At 38.7% G+C, this 19015-nt stretch overlaps 1 protein-coding gene across 5 annotated transcripts in view; it reads right to left on the reverse strand.

Annotated features, from left to right (window-relative positions):
- The window catches only part of B3GALT1 (beta-1,3-galactosyltransferase 1), a 619500-nt gene that overhangs the window by 575653 nt on the left and 24832 nt on the right, over positions 1–19015 (reverse strand). For 3 of the 5 annotated variants that reach the window (XR_011569376.1, XR_011569375.1, XR_011569372.1), the window contains exon 1: positions 1–17896. This exon is cut by the window's left edge and continues 137655 nt beyond it. The exons of 1 other annotated variant lie outside the window; for it this stretch is intronic. The gene's annotated coding sequence lies outside the window, so the exon portion shown is untranslated. Of the gene's footprint in view, positions 17897–19015 lie in introns of those variants that run through there. One more of the 5 variants, XM_070799108.1, reaches the window with a different exon arrangement.

Below are 19015 nucleotides of genomic sequence, written 5' to 3' on the forward strand. Positions count from 1 at the left end.
CATCACTTCATAGCAAATAGATGGGGAAACAATGGAAACAGTGGCAGAGTTTATTTTCTCGGGCTCCAAAATTACTATAGATGGTAACTGCAGCCATGAAATTAAAAGACGCTTGCTCCTTGGAAGAAAAGCTATGACCAACCTTGACAAAATATTAAAAAACAGAGACATTACTTTGCCAACAAAGGTCCATCTAGTCAAAGATATGTTTTTTCCAGTGGTCATGTATGGATGTGAGAGTTGGACTATAAAGAAAGCTGAGCACTGAAGAATTGATGCTTTTGAACTGTGGTGATGGAGAAGACTCTTGAGAGTCCCTTGGACTGCAAGGAGATCCAACCAGTCCATCCTAAAGGAGATCAGTACTGAATATTCACTGGAAGGACTGATGCTGAAGGTGAAACTCCAGTACTTTGGCCACTTGACACAAAGAACCAACTCATTGGAAAAAGCCCCTGATGCTGGGAAAGACTGAAAGCTGGAGGAGAAGGGGATGACAGAGGATGAGCTGGTGGAGGGCATCACTGACTCGACGGACATGAGTTTGAGTGAGCTCCATGAGTTGGCAGTGGAAGCGAAGCCTGGCCTGCTGCAGTCCATGTGGCCGCAAAGTTGACCATGACTGAGCAACTGAACTGAACTGACCATGTTCAGACCAACAAGTCAGAAGCTACCATCTTAGGCTTCCTGAAAAGGAACTTTGCCTTCAGGGAAAAAATTACAAAAGGTAAACTAAAGTGAGGTAAAGATGAAAGGTTTAGAAGAGCCCTCTTAAAAGTTCAGGGATATTTGAACACACAGTTTCCTATTGCAGAAATGAGATCAAGGACATGGAGATTAACGGCAGCTTTGTTCCTAATGTGCTCCAGACATCATGAGCCTAAAGGGGTCAGTTTCCAGTTTGCCCTAAGCATTATTATTCCTCACAGAGAGTCCTAAAGTCCATCACAAGCAAGGAAATGGTGTCTCCTGCTGAATTCTCCAAGTCATCCTTCTTCACAGCTATAAATAGAAGCAGCTCAAACTCCTCTGAGAGCAAAGGTGATGAGAAAGGTGTTCTTGACAAAGAATGGCAGGCACCCTGCAGTCCCCAAAGGGCCAGATGTTTCCAAGGACCCCGCTATCCTGTTTGCAGCTGGCTCTCTGTGGCTGATTTTCATTTGGTCAGATAGACTTTTTGCAGCCTCTGTGCAGACAGGGGTCTCCCCGCCACAGCAGTTGAATATGTCTCTCAGAGAGGCTGGGTGAAAGCCCAGGCACCTCAGGGAATCCAGGAGGTTGGAGAAGGTATTAATATTTTTCCCTCTCCTTAGCTTGCATTTCTGAACCCAAATTGGATAATTAAGATCAACAAGCGTTACACTTAAATATTTATGAAATCCTAATGAATTTTTAAAAAAATAAACTTTCTAACAGAAAATAATTACAGAAAACACAAGTTGGATTTTTTTGCTTATATCACAGTTCTTCACAGGATAAGGGCCTAGTTGGAAAGAGGAACTAAGGGTAGAAACCTAGGTCACTCATTCGTCTCATAAAACTAATCATTATGAGGAGCCTGGTGGGCTGCAGTCCATGGGGTCACTAAGAGTTGGACACAACTGAGCCACTTCACTTTTACTTTTCACTTTCATGCATTGGAGAAGGAAATGGCAACCCACTCTGGTGTTCTTGCCTGGAGAATCCCAGGGATGGGGGAGCCTGGTGGGCTGCCGTCTATGGGGTCACACAGAGTCGGACACGACTGAAGCGACTTAGCAGCAGCAGCAAGCCCTATTTTATACCTAGACTTGAACAGGTAATGAAACTTGGGTAAATGTCTGCTACTAGGTTGGTGAAAAAGTAATTGCGGTTTCGGACCATGAATTTTAAATCATCATAACTAGGCTCAAACACATCTTTATCAATCAAAATAGCAACTATTACAATTAACATATTTTTGCTAATGAGAAATAAGTTTGTTTATCCATGTAGCATAAAAATCCATGCTTCAGGATTCAACTAACTCTTGGAAAGCATCTTCTGTCTCCTGGCAGTTGTGGAAGTGTGTTCCCTGCAAAAAGTTGTTGAGATACTTGAAGAAGCGGTAGTCGACTGGCGCGAGGTCAGGTGAATATGGTGGATGAAGCAAAAGTTTGTGGCCCAGTTTGTTCAACTTGTGAAGCACTGGTGGTAAAACATGCAGTCAGGCATTGTCATGGAGAAGAACTGGGCCCTTTCTGTTGACCTATCCTAAGTGCAGACATTGCAGTTTTTGGTGTATCTCATCAATTTTCTGAGCATTTCTCAGATGTCATGGTTTCACCAGAATTCAGAAAGCTGTAGTGGATCAGAACAGCAGCAGATCACCAAACAGTGACCATCACCATTTTTTTGGTTCAAGTTTGGCTTTGGGACGTGCTTTGAAGCTGCTCCTCAGTCCAACCACCGAGCTGGTAGTCTCTGGTTGTCGTATAAAATCCACTTTTTGTCACATGTCACAATCTGATTGAGAAATGATTTGCTGTTGTGAAGAATAAAAGAAGATGACACTTCAAAATAATGATTTTTTTTTTTTTTGATTTGCAGTCAGCTCATGGGGCAACCACTTATCCAGCTTCTTCACCTTTTCAATTTGCTTCAAATTCAGTATGACAGTAGAATGGTCAATGTTAAGTCCTTTGACAACTTCTCATGTAGTTTTAAGAGGCTCAGCTTTGATGATGGCTCTCAGTTAGTCACTGTCAACTTCCGATGGCCCACCATTTCTGCTGGCTCCTCATCATCAAGGCTCTCCGTCTCCTTGGCAAAACTTGAACCATCCCTGCACTGTACATTCATTAGAAGTTTCTGGGCCAAATGTGTTCCTGATGTTGTGAGTTGTCTCTGCTGCTTTCTGACCCATTTTGAATTCAAATAATAAAATCACTTGAATTTGCTTTTTTTGTCTAACATCATTTCCCTAGTCTAAAATAAATGTAAAATACACAGCAAGTAATTCGTTATTAGCAGAAAAACAAAGCACAAAATGTGCATTAAAATGATGTATAACATAACCACATTTATTTAGGAATGTATTTCAATATCAAACAACAAAGTTCAATAATGCAAAACCACAATTACTTTAGCACCAACCTAATACTACTCTGCCCCTTCAGGGATCACTGCCTCTTCATGGTGAAGGGTCTTGTGTAACTCAGTGAAGCTATGAGCCATACTGTGTAAAGCCACCCAAGACGGATGGGTCACAGTGGAGAGTTCTGACAAAATGTGATTCATTGGAAGAGGGAATGGCAAACCACCCAAGTGTACTTGCCATGAGAACCTCATGAACTGTATAAAAGAACAAAAAGATATGACACCAAAAGATAAGTCCCCTGGGTCTGAAGGTGTCCAACATGCTACTGGGTAAGAGTGGAAGAGAACTAGTAATGTCCAAGTTGGATTTAGAAAAGGCAGAAGAACCAGAGATCAAACTTCCTAATTTGCTGGGTCACAGAGAAAGCAAGGGAATTCCAGAAAAAAAATCTACTTCTGTTTCATCAGCTGCCCTAAAGCCTTTGACTGTGTGGATCATAACAAGCTCTGGAAAGTTCTTAAAGAGATGGGAATATCAGAGCACCTTACCTGTCTCCTATGAAACCTGTATGCAGGTCAAAAAGCAACAGTTAGAACCCTATATGGAACAACTGATTGGTTGAAGATTGAGAAAGGAATACGACAGGGCTGTCTGCTGTCACCATGTTTGTTTAATCAATATGCTGAGCACATCATGAGAAATGCCAGGCTGGATGAGTTACAACGTGGAATCAAGATAGGCAGAAGAAATATCAACAACCTTAGATATGCGGATGATACCACTCTAACGGCAGAAAGCGAAAAGGAACTAAAGAGTCTCTTGATGAGAGTGAAGAAGGAGTGTGAAAGAGCCAGCTTAAAACTAAATATTAAAAAAACTAAGATCATGGCATCTGGCCCCATCACTGCATAGCAAATAGAGTAGGCAAAGGTGGAAGTAGTGACAGATTTCCTCTTCTTGGGCTCTAAGATCACTGAAGATGGTGACTGCAAGCCATGAAATCAGAAGACAACTGCTTCTTGGTAGGAAAGCTATGACAAACCTAGAGAGTGTTGGTGAAAAGCGGAAACATTACTTTGCCGACAAAGGTCCATATAGTCAAGGCTATGGTCTTCTCAGTGGTCATGTATGGTTGTGAGAACTAGACCGTAAAGAGGGCAGAACGCCAAAGAATTGATGCCTTCAAACTGTGGTGCTGGAGAAGACTCCTGAAAGTCCCTCGGACAGCAAGATCAAACCAGTCAATCTTAAGGGAGATCAACCCTGAATACTCGTTGGAAGGACTGATGCTAAAGCTGAAGCTCCAGTATTTTGGTTATCTGATATGAACAGTCAACTCCTTGGTAAAGTCCCTGATGCTGGGAAAGACTGAGGGCAGGAGAAGAGGGCATCAGAGGATGAGATGGCTGGCTGGCATCACCAATGCAACGGACATGAACTTCGGTAAACTTCGGGAGATGGTGAGGGACAGGGAGCCCTGGTGTGCTGCAGTCCATGGGGTTGCAAAGAGTTGGACATGACTGGGTGACTGAACAACAAAAAGAAATACTATTTGGATTTCACAGAATTTCTTTTAAAATGTAAGCATCAGAATATTAAAGTTACAAAAAGGTCAAATAGAGTAATAATTTTGGTATTGGGTATAACCAACTGCTTTTGAATATATGTACTCACAAAACTCTTGTCAAGTTTGATTCGAGGTTTTAATAATGAATTTTAGATCTTCATGTTTGGATCTGGTCTATTTGCAATGTGAAAACTAACCTTTTAGAAATTCTGAAAAGAAATTTGCCATTTTTAGATAAAATAATCTCAGGATTTAAATTCTGCCATTTGTTTAGAAAACAAATTCTGTCATTCTCTTTATATACAAGCAGCAGCAAAGATTTTTGCATAAAAATCAAATGATACACTGATTCCTTTTAATATAATTGCTGTAATGGAAGTTATCCTTAATTATTAGACTTTTGATTTTTTTAAAGAAATTGCAAATATGCTGGATTGCAAATATGAAATATATATCCAACCAAATATGTGATGTCATCACTCAAGGAGAATGTAAAAGTTTCTGTTTTGTGTTTTCACACACAAACATTTGAAAATTCAAAGAATAGGGTAGGCTTCTTACTTATAGCTCTAAGAAGTCTACTGGACCATCTTGGTCTGGGCATTCGTGAGGTTCGTAGTTCACATGCTTCTAAATGTGTCCTCAAGTCACTCCCAGGAAGAATGTACTGTGTTGGCAGAGCTGAAGCAGTTTGGCTTTTCCTTATCCACACGTGGAAGGCTCTGGAGGTGGACTGAGTCCTATTAGCACAAGCTGGGATGTATTAAGAGAGTATCACTGACGTCTATACACTGCCATGTGTAAAACAGATAGCTAGTGCAAAGCTGCTGGTGGGAGCTGAGCTAGTGGGACCTGAGCTGGTGGGAGCTGAGCTCAGCTCGGTGCTGTGAGGACCTAGAGGAATGGAATGAGGGCAGGAGGCAGGCTCAAGAGGGAACAGTTACATGTATATATATAGCTGGTTCACTTTGTTGTACAACAGAAACCAACACAACATTGTAAAACGATTATACTCCAATTTAAAAAAAAAAAAGCTTGTTTGTACACTCATTTCTCGTTCCACTGCCATCCCAGGTAGCTGAGCTGATTATCTGGATTCTCTAACATCGTCTGCAATATTCATTTATGTTTTGATCAATAGTGGAAACGCCTGCATATTTCAGTCTATCCTCTGACACAAACACATTATTTATGTAGCCTTCTAATGCCTCCAGTGCTTCACAGTGAAATAATTAGAGCTGTTCTTGTTTCTTTATTCCTCTCATCCTAAAATATCCAACCCACTTAATCCTAGGAGCCTGGGAAAATGAAATAGTTACATTAAGTCTCAGAGGATCGACACAACTTGAAAATTAGTAAAAGAAACAAACAAAAAATTTAACTAGTGTATGTCTTTAGTATCTGTGCTGTATTTACCTTGCTAGCGTCCTCAGAATGTTTTGGAAGCTGCATATGTTAGTTTGGATGTCCCCAGAATCAGATCTTATGAGGAAGATTTGAATGCAAGTAGTTTATTTGGGAGCTCATCTCAGGAAGTATCAATGAGGGAAGACAGGTGCCAGATAAAGAAGCCAATACAGGGTGTATGGTTCATATGTAGAAAACAAACCTATGGTTACCAGGGGAAACGGGGGGAGGGATAAGTTGGGAGATGAGGATAGATATATACACACCACTATACAGAAACTGGATAAGTAATAAGGACCTACTGTGTAGCATAGGGAACTCTACTCAGTACTCTGTAATAACCTATATGAGAATAGAAAATAAAAGAGTGGATATACGTATAACTGATTCATTTTGTTGTACACGTGAAACAAACACAACATTGTGAATCAACTACACACCAATAAAAGTTAATTTTATAAAAAAGGGTGTGTGGTTGAGTAGGTTCCTGCTTTATCCAATGGTCCTGCAGGGAATGCCAGGAGACAAGACAGAATATATCTCAGACTTAGCCCACATGGGGAGCGAAGAGGTGTGTATGTACCTCCAACTTCAAGATGCTATTAGTTAAGAATGTTCCTGGGAGCAGTAACCTGTGCTCTTGTCCAACCTGCCTTGTCTGAGGTCTGAAAGCCCTCAGCTGGAGATTACCAAGATTGGCAGCAAATGTTGTCAGTATACTTAATGGTGAGCTTGCAGTATACTAATGCTGAGCTTGAAACAAGCAAGACCCTAAGGTCTCCCCAGCTCCATATCTTCTGCCTACTTTTGTCTGCAGAAAAACTTTAGCCAAAGAATAAGTTTAATCAGAGAAGTAAGAAAATGCAGAAACAAAGGAAGTAGTCAAACTGGACAAAATAAACAGTTGTGTCCTTCAAAGTCAGTAATAAACAAAGTCAAGGACATTTAGTTCCTTCTCAAGGGCTACAGATAAAACTGAGCCATATCTGGCAAGCTGTCTTATAGAGACTAACACCCCCACCAGCTGTAAGAACTTAACTACATGATGACCAGACTATATCCATGACATGCAACCATATTAAGTCACTTCAGCTGTGTCCGACTCTGTGCGACCCCATGGACTGTAGCCCACCATGCTCCTCTGTACATAGGGTCCTCCAGGCAAGACACTGGAGTGGGTTGCCATGCCCTCCTCCAGGGGATCTTCCTGACCCAGCGATCGAATCTGTCTCTCTTAGGTCTCCTGAACTGGCAGGCAGGTTCTTTACCACTAGCGCCACCTGGTAAGCCATGACACAAGCTGCCATAATTCCTAGAAATGGCCTCAAAGAAATGGGAATAGATCAAGCCTGGAACTGAAGATTAACTGTACTCAAAACAATCAAGATGATGGCTGATCACACCACTGATGACCAGTTTCAAGATGACTGTCAGAGCTGAAGGTGTTGTTTCTGCGTTTAACCCCTCCCTCCACATATATATACCCATGAAACTCCCCTTTAAAAGCTCTTGCCCACTGATCATCAGTGGGGAGTTGCCATTTGAACATGAGCCCACCATCTCCCCTAGTTGCCAGCCTCTGAAATAAAGCAAACTTTCCTTTCTACCTGGCGCTTTCCAGGTGGCTCAGTGCTAAAGACCAACCTTGCCGCTTGAGTACTGGCTTCCCAGCAGTGAACAGCCGGATCCAAACTTTCAGTAATGAGCAGGTTATGAGCAGAAATAAAATAAAGGGTGGATGCAAATTTTCTTTACACAACAGGAGTGATGCTTGAAATATTCTGTCATACTGTAAAAGATATTAGCAAAACTGAGAGTTACACAATAATTATTTTTCAACAGCTTACTACAGGGCAGGAAGCACTGTGCTATGCAAGAATCCCAAGGTAAAAGTTTTTGTGAATCAGATGCCCATCCCCATTTAGATTTTGTTGCTCTTGTTATACACGCATTTTTCATATCTTCACTGTGCATAAACCATTCCTTACCATTTCCTCCCAAGAAACTTTAAGAAAAAGTTCTTAAGAGGCTGGTGTGGTATCCTCTGCACCAAATACTCGAGCTCCCCCACTCTCCCATTTATGTCTGGTCAGATTAGATCAGTCGCTCAGTCGTGTCCGACTCTTTGCGACCCCATGAATTGCAGCACACCAGGCCTCCCTTCCATCACCAACTCCCAGAGTTCACTGAGACTCACGTCCATTGAGTCAGTGATGCCATCCAGCCATCTCATCCTCTGTCGTCCCCTTCTCCTCTTGCCCCCAATCCCTCCCAGCATCAGAGTCTTTTCCAATGAGTCAACTCTTTGCATGAGGTGGCCAAAGTACTGGAGTTTCAGCTTTAGCATCATTCCTTCCAAAGAAATCCCAGGGCTGATCTCCTTCAGAATGGACTGGTTGGATCTCCTTGCAGTCCAAGGGACTCTCAGAGTCTTCTCCAACACCACAGTTCAAAAGCATCAATTCTTCGGCACTCAGCCTTCTTCACAGTCCAACTCTCACATCCATACATGACCACAGGAAAAACCATAGCCTTGACTAGATGAACCTTTGTTAGCAAAGTAATGTCTCTGCTTTTGAATATGCTATTATGTCTGGTAGCTCTCACAATTGCAACAGAAGTACAACTATGCTAGAAATTCAGCAGGACTTTTTTTATTTCTATTTCCAAGGCCTGAATAAATGTGAAAAAAAAATCTTGATCACTTGTTTAATATTTCTTCTCACATTATAAGGAATTATATAAATATGTAAAGGACCAGGTATGTAAACACTTGCACTTTATTAATAAGTAAAATATATAAAATATACTTATAAATTTGATAAAATGGACAGAAATGCTTCAAAACATATCCTATCAAATCAAGCCAAGTAGAACACTTTCTCTACCTCTGTGGCAACAAAACTCACTTCACTTTCAAAAGATCTCTCAGCATAAAACTGTTGCCTAAGAAACAGAAAGGCTGTGAAGTCAGGTCAGCAGAAAAGTTAATTCTGCTCAACTAAGCTAAAATGGGATTGTGTTTGGCAATGAAGGGCAAGACAGGGGAGAAAAGACATTTTGAATTTTATAGTAATTATAAAGTATTATGTCCATCTAAGCTTTCAAGGCACAAATACCTCATTTTATCCTCGTATAACTTTTCTGAGATGGGTAAGGTGCTACTCCCTCTGTTTTCCAGAAAATGATAAGCAGTGAAGATCTGTCTTCCTGACAGTCCTGAAAATAGGAAGCAGAAAGAAGCAGAAGGTAGGGGATGACGGAGGTGGTAGTAGCAGCTATTGCTCCTTTGTCACAAGAAAACACATATCGTGCCAGAGTCCAGTGGGTAATGCACTCTGAAAAAATCCCATCCAAGACTGAAAAAAGTTCAGAACATAAGAAGTCTTTATGAAAAAATTCTCTCTTCATTTTGTATCTAGATTGGCAACTATTCTAGGAGCCTCTTCATAGTAGGTGGATTTATACTTAGTCACGATGATATTAAACTGGGATTTTAAATATGGATTGGCATGGAGCAAAAGACAAGGTGTATTATTCACTGCCTTGTATTTTATTATGTAGAACATGCTCTTCGTTTTTAAAAGTTTCTACTAATACTTCAATTATGTTTCAAGAATCAATGGATGTATATCATTATCACCACTTTTATAGAGCTTTTACTAAATATGCATGATTTATTTTAATAATGCTTAAGCGATATAATTTATTAAGCATTCCTGTTCTGGAGCTATCTGGTAGTCTAATGGACACACTGAACTGAATCAGGAAACAGCTCTCTAATTAGAAATGGATAGTCAATATGTAACAATTCATTTATGTAAATTTGAGAATTTTCCTAGGATATAAGCTTATGTATCCATATAATTTATGCAAAATATCACTTATGATCTTTTTTGTGAGAAATGGGAGGTCCAGAATCTTGAAGGGCTTTAAAATACAAAATAGAAATATTATTTTAGTCAATATAAATGTACCAAACCTTTCAGCAACCCATGTTAACAGCCTTATCACACTCAGAAAAAAAAATGTGTTCATATAAAAATGTGTCCTGTTTGTATACCAGCCAAGATAAAGTACAGATTCATAATGAAAATGACAATTTAAAGTGATACACAAATCACTATTAGTAGTATTGAATATTTTACATTTAAAAACAACAAAATAAACCTATGGTTTGATTCCACACAAACAACTAATTTGGTAAAACCACAAATGACACATCAACTCTTGGCACAAATTATATCTTTATTAGAAGAGCTGGTGAACACACACAATCAGAGGAACACTTGTTAGTGTTGGCAAAATGTCAAATAGCTTATAGCGTTCCTACAATTGAAGTAAAATTGTACATGCTAGTCAAGTGACAGACCAACTCTGGTGCCGATAAGTAGCCAGCTTACATTATTACAGGACAAAGACAATATTTGAGCAATTTACTCTCCCCTCCCAAGGGACTCAGATACCTCAGTATCTAGGCCAGTTTTCCCCAACCTCCTTTTGAAAAAAATTTGATCCCTCCTCATTTTAAGTCTGGAAACCAATGCCAAGCAGCATGTAAACATACATGATTAGAAAATATTTTAAAAAGTTCACTAAGCTCAGTTCAAAAGCACATACGGCTAATATTGTTGACAACAATTTTTTGTGTGAAGGATCAAGACCCTCTCATCTCCCAGCAGTGATGTTAATACCATATGATCTTCATCAGGATATAACCTAATGGCAAAGCCATGTTACTCCTAGTGATTGCAACATGAGAAGAGGTACTCTTAATATGCTTTAGGACTTCAGAAATGCAATTTAAAAATATAAAGGCCCTTTCCTTTCAAAGGGGAACAATGGTAATGAAAACTAAGTGACTACAAGTGACATGGACTTTCAAAGTCTGAAAAGAAAGGATATTTTTATTAGGTATATTAAATTGCTGTGCATCCATCAGATGCACAATTATCATGTGATATTTATCAATAAATCAATTATCTTCTCAATAACTGACTGGCAGAAATAGGACTGAAGACCACCTTTCAGAGTCCCAAATCAAGAAATTCCCTATGACAGCATCTGAATGCTGGACTAAAAAGAGAACCGTTTTCTCTCCTTGCCTTGAAAGTGAAAGTTAGTTGCACAGTCCTGTCCAACTCTTTGCAATCCCATGGACTGCAGCCCGCCCTGCTCCTCTGTCCATGGAATTCTCCAGGCAGGAATACTGGACTGGGTTGCCATTTCCTTCTCCAGAGGATCTTCCCAACCCAGGTCTCCTTCATTGCATGTAGATTCTTTACCAACTGAGCCACTAGGGAAGCCCCTCCTTGCCTTAACCATGTCGAAAAACAAACTGAATGCTTTGCATGAGAGAACTTTATCTGACCTCTGGTCACCAAAGGACCAGAGTACTTGTTTAAACTGCCCTGGATTGGGCGATCTGGCCTGGATTTAGATCGTAAAAATGCCCTTAAGTTTTCTATATACAGTTATCTATTTATGTTTAAATTAAAGTTGTTATATTCAGTCATTTAACACGTTGATCACAGTTAAGAATAGTCTGTTGATTTTTTAGGTAAGGTAATTTAAATCACAGTGAATCACTTACTAAAAGACAATTTAGGAACTAGGATATGAACTTCAAAATATTCCCTATGCTTTTCTCTATCAAAAGCAGAGAAAAGGCAGGCAAAAATATACAGCAAGTTATCCTGATAGGAGGGGTTTCCCAGGTGGCGCTAGTGGTAAAGAACCCACCTGCCAAAGCAAGAGACATAATAGACATGGGGAAGAAAAGAGCGAGTGACATAACTGCATCAGGAAGATCCCTGGGAGGAGGGCATGGCAACCTGCTCCAGTATTCTTGCCTGGAGAATCCCATGGACAGAGGAGCCTGGCAGGCTACAGTCCATAGAGTCGCAGAGTCAGACACAACTGAAGTGACTTAGCACATATGCATACATCCTGAGAGAGAGTTAGTTTAGTAAGATCCTCGTAGAAAAAAGGCAAAAGTGACAGCACACTGGCTTTTCCAGGAATAAAGAAGAAAATCGGGACTTAATAAAGCCAAGATACTGTACATTTAGCAAGATAATTACTCTGTTAGGCCACTATATTGGGATACTTCTTGACTTAGTTCACTGTACTTTGAGGGGCTGTAGGAGAAAGAAAAGTCATCTCAGGAAAATAGAATAAAACTAGAACAGAAATATAGTAATAATTTAATGGCACATATTTATGACTGCTCTTTATACTATTTTTAAACTAACCACTTTATATATGAAAGTGTTAGCCGTGTCCGACTCTATGCAACCCCATGAACTGTAGCCCACCAGGCTCCTCTGTCCATGGGATTTTCCAGGCAAGAATACTGGAGTGGGTAGCCATTCCATTCTCCAGAGAATCTTCCAGACACAGGGATCTAACCCAGGTCTCCTTCAAATGCAGGTGAATTCTTTACCATCTGAGCCACTACTAAAGCCCAGTTAATGTAAACACACACACACGCATATATATGTCAGTGTGTGTATGCATGTGTGTACACATACATATTTACATAGACGTTGTTGTTATTCAGTCGCTCGGCTGTGTACAACTCTGTGACCGCAGCACGTCAGGCTTCCCTGTCCTTCACCATCTCCTGGAATTTGCTCAGACTCATCTCCATTGAGTCAGTGATGCCATCCAACCATCTCATCCTCTGTCACCCTCTTCTTCTCCCGCCTTCAATCTTTCCCAGCCATCAGCATCTTTTCCAATGAATCAATTCTTCTCATCAGATGGTCAAAGCTTGGAGCTTCAGCTTCAGCATCAGCCAGCCCTTCCAATGAGTATTCAGTGTTGATTTCCTTTAGGATTGACTGGTTTGATCTTCTTGCTGTCCAAAGGACTCTCAAGAGCGTTCTTCAACACCACAGTTTGAAAGCATCAATTCTTTGGTGCTCAGCTTTCTTTATGGTCCAATTCTCACATCCATATATGACTACTGAAAAAACCATAGCTTTGATTTATACATACCTTTGTCAGCAAAATAATGTCTCTGCTTTTTAACATGCTACCTAGGTTTGTCATAGCTTTTCTTCCAAAAGGTGTCTTTAATTTCATAGCTGCAGTCACCATCCTCAGTGATTTTGGAGCCCAAGAAAATAAAGTCTCTCTCTCTTTTTTTTTCTCTCCTGTTTCTATTGTTTCCCCACCTATTTGCCATGAAGTGTTGGGACCAGATGCCAGGATCTTTGTTTTTTGAATGTTCAGTTTTAAGCAAGCTTCTTCTTTCACTTTCATCAAGAGGCTTTTTAGTTCATCTTTGCTTTCTGCCATTAGGGTGGTTTCATCTGCATATCCAAGGCAATCTTGATTCCAGCTTGTGTTTCATCCGGCCTGGCACTTTGCATGATGTACTCTGCATAGAAGTTAAATAAGCAAGGTGACAATATACAGCCTTGATGTACTCCCTTCCCAATTTTGAATCAGTTCATGTTCCATATCCGGTTCTAAACATTGCTTCTTCACCTGCATACAGGTTTCTCAAGAGTAAGGTAAGGTGGTCCAGCATTCCCATCACTTGAAGAATTTTCTACAGTTTGTTGTGATCCACACAGTCAAAGGCTTTAGTGCAGTCAATGAATCAGGTGTTTTACTGGAATTCCCTTGCTTTTTCCTATGATCCAATGCATGTTACCAATATGATCTCTGGTATCTCTGCCTTTTCTAAATCCAGCTTGTACATTTGTAAGCTCTCAGTTCACATACTGTTAAAGCCTACCTTGAAGGATTTTGAGCATTACCTTGCTACATGTGAAATGAGTGCAATTGTGTGGCAGTTTGAACATTGTTTGGCATTGCCCTTCTTTAGGATTGGAATGAAAACTGACCCTTTTCAGTCCTGTGGCATATATATATATATGTATGTATGTGTGTGTGTGTGTACATTTATATATATCATGTGAATGAAATCTTATGCTTTATAATATTTTTCTAGTTTTATTGAAGTTTTATTGTGTAAATCTCTTGTGTATAAAGTGATGATCTGATACATGTATATACTGCAGAATGATTACAACAATAGGGTTAGTTAAAACCTCCATCACCTTACATAACTGCCTTTTTTGTGTGTGGTGAGAACATTTAAGTCTATTTTCTAAGCGACTTTCAAATATATAATACAGTATTGTTAACTACTATTATCATGCTGGACATTACATCCTAGAACTTAATCATCTTATAAATGGAAGTGTGTATGCTGTGACCACCATCTCCCCATTTTCCTGACCCCCAGTGCCTAGCAATCAGCATTCTACTTTGTTTGTATGAGTTCAGTTTTTTTAGATTCCACATGTAAATAAGATCTTATAGTATATATTTTTCTCTGATTTATTTTGCTTAGCATAATGTCTTCAAGATCCATCCATGTAGTTGCAAATGGCAAAATTTCCTTTTTTACAGATGGATAATATCCATTATTATTCATATCCATCCATGTACATCCCACATTTCCTTTAGCCATTCATCCACTGATGATACTTCGGTTGTTTAATTATCTTGGCTACTGTCAATAATGACATAATGAATACTGGGTATAGATACCTCTTCAATACCCTGTTTCATTTCCTTTGTGTATATATACAGAATTGCTGGATCATATGGTGGTTCTATTTTTAATTTTCTTGACAAGCCTTCAAACCATTTTCCATAGTGACGATACCAATTTATGTTCCCACCAGTAGTGCACAAGGGTTCCCTTTTCTCCACATCCTCACCAATACTTGTTATCTCTTGTCTTTTTTATTACAGTCATTCTAGTAAGCTTGAGGTGGTATCTCATTGTAGTTTTGAAATGTATTTCCCTGATGATTATTTATAAAGCGATCACCACCAAAAAGAATTAATGAATAGTGATAGCTTTTCCAGTCCTGCGTAATTCAAATTCCACATCCTAAAGTTTCAAGTACTCCTTTGAAAACAAAATAGTTTTAATACAGTCTAATAACCTTGAGATTGAGATCATTTAATCAATTTACATTTTCTATCATTACAAAATATCCATTATGACTTCACCACCTATGTTTTTCTATTTTTCCTGGTTGTGTCATTACAGTTTCTTTCATTTTTTGGTATCTTTTCTACTGAATATTCCTTTAATTAGAATTTCACTTTTCTATTATATACATTTTTCAATTCTCCTAGATTTACTCTAGAATTTACAGCACATCATCAATTTATTAAAGTCTTATATCCCTCTTCAGACAATTAAAGGACCAAAATAACCAATTTATCTTCATTTAACTTTCCCTTGACTGATATGATACTGTTGTTGTTATCAGGTATTTTAATTCTCTCAGTTCAATTTATGCAATTTCATAATTATTTTATAAAATCAAATCTCATTTAGATTTATCTTCAGATTTATCATTCTCTTTGATCTTTTGGTTTCCTGTACCTATAAGATCACTTTCCTTATACACAAAATAACTCTTTGAGTGCAGGTTTGCTGGTGATAAACTCAGTTTTTGTTTGGCTTACTTTATCTGAAAATCTAGTTTTATTCCACATTTTATTCACTTTAAGATTATTTCCATTAAGTACATTTTTAGAGCTAAGTAGCTATTTTTAGTCAATTTATTAAATATAACATCTTACTGTCCTGCCTTCCACTAGGGTTCTGGATGTTGTTCTAATCTAACTATGGAAAGATACGTTTTTCTTCTGTATTATTATTTTTGCAACTCCATTATGAAGTGTCTAAGTATGGTTTCCTTTTTTTTTTTAATTTCCTTTGGATTCCTTGGATTAAAATTCATGGTCACTTCTGGAAAAGGTTCAGGCACTGTCTCATCAAGAATGGCTTCTGTCTCCTCCTTTCCTTCCCTTCTAGAACTCCAACTAGATGCATGTAAAGACTACCCACTGTCTTTCTCATACCTTCATATCTTCATCTTACAATCATCATCGTTTCTTCTGCCCGTTCTTCTAGCTAGTTAAGTCTCTCTTCTTTATGTCTAATTTACTGTTAAACTTATTCCAGTAAATCCTTAGCTTCAGTTATTGTTATTTTCAAATCATGATTTCAAAATGATTCTTTTTCAAAGCTTCTATGTCATCCCTGTGTAAATTTTCAAGTTTGGTTTTTTCACATCAATAAAGATAATAAATACATATGATTTTTTTTATTTAGTTAAGATATTATAGGTTATGTCTGATAATTTACATATTAGGTCTTGGTGGGCCTAATTTTTCTTTTAACTTTCATTTGGAAATAACTTGAAAATTATATGGAATTTCTAAGAATAAAGGCAATACATAGCATACCCAAATAACCTTTTCTTGATTCAAATATTTTTAATATTTTGCCCCTTTGCTTTATCATTTTACCCATAAATAAATATATATACAAGTCTATAATATATTTCTATAAGTTTTCTCTTAATCATTTGAGGATAAGTTGCATACATGACTGCTTACTGATATTTAATAAAACCTCTTAAGTTTAGTTTCTAAGATAAGGATATTACCTTACATAACTACAAGATAGTTATGAACTTCGGTTAATTTAACATTGTTATAACACTGCAGTGCACTGAATGCTTGTGTCCTTATGCCTGTGTCCTTATAAAATTCCTATGTTGAAACCGTAATCCGAAGTGAAGGTATTTGTAGGGCCTTTGGGAAATAATTAGGTCATGAGGATAGAGCCCCCATGAAGGGGATTAGTGTCCTTAAGAGGCCTGAGAACTGGCTAGCTCTTCCTGCCACAGGAGAGAACACCAGGAGAAGGCAGCCATCAGCAATCCAGAAGGGGTCTCTCACCAGAATGTGACAATGTGGCACCCTGATCTCAGACTTCTGGTCATCAGAACTGTGAGAAAGAGATTTCTGTTCTCTATAAACCACTCAGACTATGATACTTTGTTGTAGCCGTGCAAACTAATACAAATATTTTTATCTAGCCTTTCATCCAATATCCTATTTTGTGAACTGAGTCAATAACATCACATTTTTTAGCATATTTTCCCCTCCGGTACAGAGTTCAACATAGGACAATGTGTAGGATTTAGCTGTCATGTCCCTTTGATCTCTTTTAATTTAGAACATTACTACATCTTTTCTCCTGTTTTCCCTCTTTTAAATAAAATGACCTCATTAATGTGTTGTCTCCCAAAGATTAGATTCACATTATATAATCTCAATCATAATATTATATAAATGATACTGTCTCATTCTCAGGATATTATATCTAGAGGCACATGATTACCATCTGCCCTGCATTGAAAAGTGTTCATTTTGATTCCCTGGTGAATGTATGTTTGGTTTAAATGTATACTGGCTATTATACATGAAAAATTATATGTTAAAGCATTTCAAACTTAGAATGATGATATTTCTTCTAGACAGGCTTTTCATTTTCTTCTTCCAGGCACTTGAGATTCCAGCCAGTTTGAGCCAATTTAATCTGATTTCAAGGCTTGTGGTTTTCCAGGCCACCCATATAACACAGAGGTGGGTTGCAAGTTGTGCAAAGACTGGTTTGCTTTCCATAAACTTACTCCTAAGCAGCCCCAGGTGGAGGATGGTAAGATAGTGAATCCCGCTGGGAAAGTTCTAGGGATTCTACCCAGACCAAGAGCACCAAGAGTTCAACTCACCCCTCAGACACTTCTTCCTGATGATAAAAATATTCTTTTTTTATTTTATTTTATTTTTAAACTTTACAATATTGTATTAGTTTTGCCAAATATCGAAATGAATCCGCCACAGGTATACATGTGTTCCCCATGCTGAACCCTCCTCCCTCCCCATACCCTCCCTCTGGGTCGTCCCAGTGCACCAGCCCCAAGCATCCAGTATCATGCATCGAACCTGGACTGGCGACTCGTTTCATACATGATATTATACATGTTTCAATGCCATTCTCCCAAATCTCCCCACCCTCTTCCTCTCCCACAGAGTTCATAAGACTGATCTATACATCAGTGTCTCTTTTGCTGTCTCGTACACAGGGTTATTGTTACCATCTTTCTAAATTCCATATATATGCGTTAGTATACTGTATTGGTGTTTTTCTTTCTGGCTTACTTTACTCTGTATAATAGGTTCCAGTTTCATCCATCTCATTAGAACTGATTCAAATGTATTCTTTTTAATGGCTGAGTAATACTCCATTGTGTATATGTACCACTGCTTTCTTATCCATTCATCTGCTGATGGACATCTAGGTTGCTTCCATGTCCTGGCTATTATAAACAGTGCTGCGATGAACATTGGGGTACACGTGTCTCTTTCCCTTCTGGTTTCCTCAGTGTGTATGCCCAGCAGTGGGATTGCTGGATCATAAGGCAGTTCTATTTCCAGTTTTTTAAGGAATCTCCACACTGTTCTCCATAGTGGCTGTACTAGTTTGCATTCCCACCAACAGTGTAAGAGAGAGAAAAATATTCTTAAAGGCTGAACTCACTTCTATTGGTTCTTCCTTCTCCATATTTCAGCACTATAATTCCTCACACACTTGGTTGCATTTAAGAAAGTTTTGCTTTTCTTTTACATTCCATCCAACAACTTTTCTTGCTGCTCTTGGTGGAAAGGGTGGTTCAAGTGAATGTTTGTATCGAAACTGGAAGCAATGTTTAACAGACAATGATCCGATCATTATCTCATGGCCATTGGGCAACTTTTGCATTCACCCAAATATCAACGAAGTTTGTTCTGTTACCTCAGACTATTAAAAAACCTTTTCTCACATAAATTAACCCAAAAAATGTAGATTCTGGATTTCTTGGAAGCTGTTAAACCCTGAAATATATTTGAAGTCAATCAACCAAAGTCAATGTAATTACTTTTTGTCTCCCCATCAACTCTCCTTAGGGTCATGATTAGCCCTTATAAGAGGTTTCAGAAAAGCAAGGTGCAGACAAGTGCTGGCACTCACTCCTCCTGGTCACATGTGACTATCCTCAGCAAAGAAAATCAGTTCTTCCTTTCTGTCGTCTTTCATTCAGAGATAA

The sequence above is a fragment of the Bos indicus genome, chromosome 2 (assembly GCF_029378745.1).
Source record: "Bos indicus isolate NIAB-ARS_2022 breed Sahiwal x Tharparkar chromosome 2, NIAB-ARS_B.indTharparkar_mat_pri_1.0, whole genome shotgun sequence".
In the NCBI taxonomy this organism is placed as follows: Eukaryota; Metazoa; Chordata; class Mammalia; order Artiodactyla; family Bovidae; genus Bos; species Bos indicus.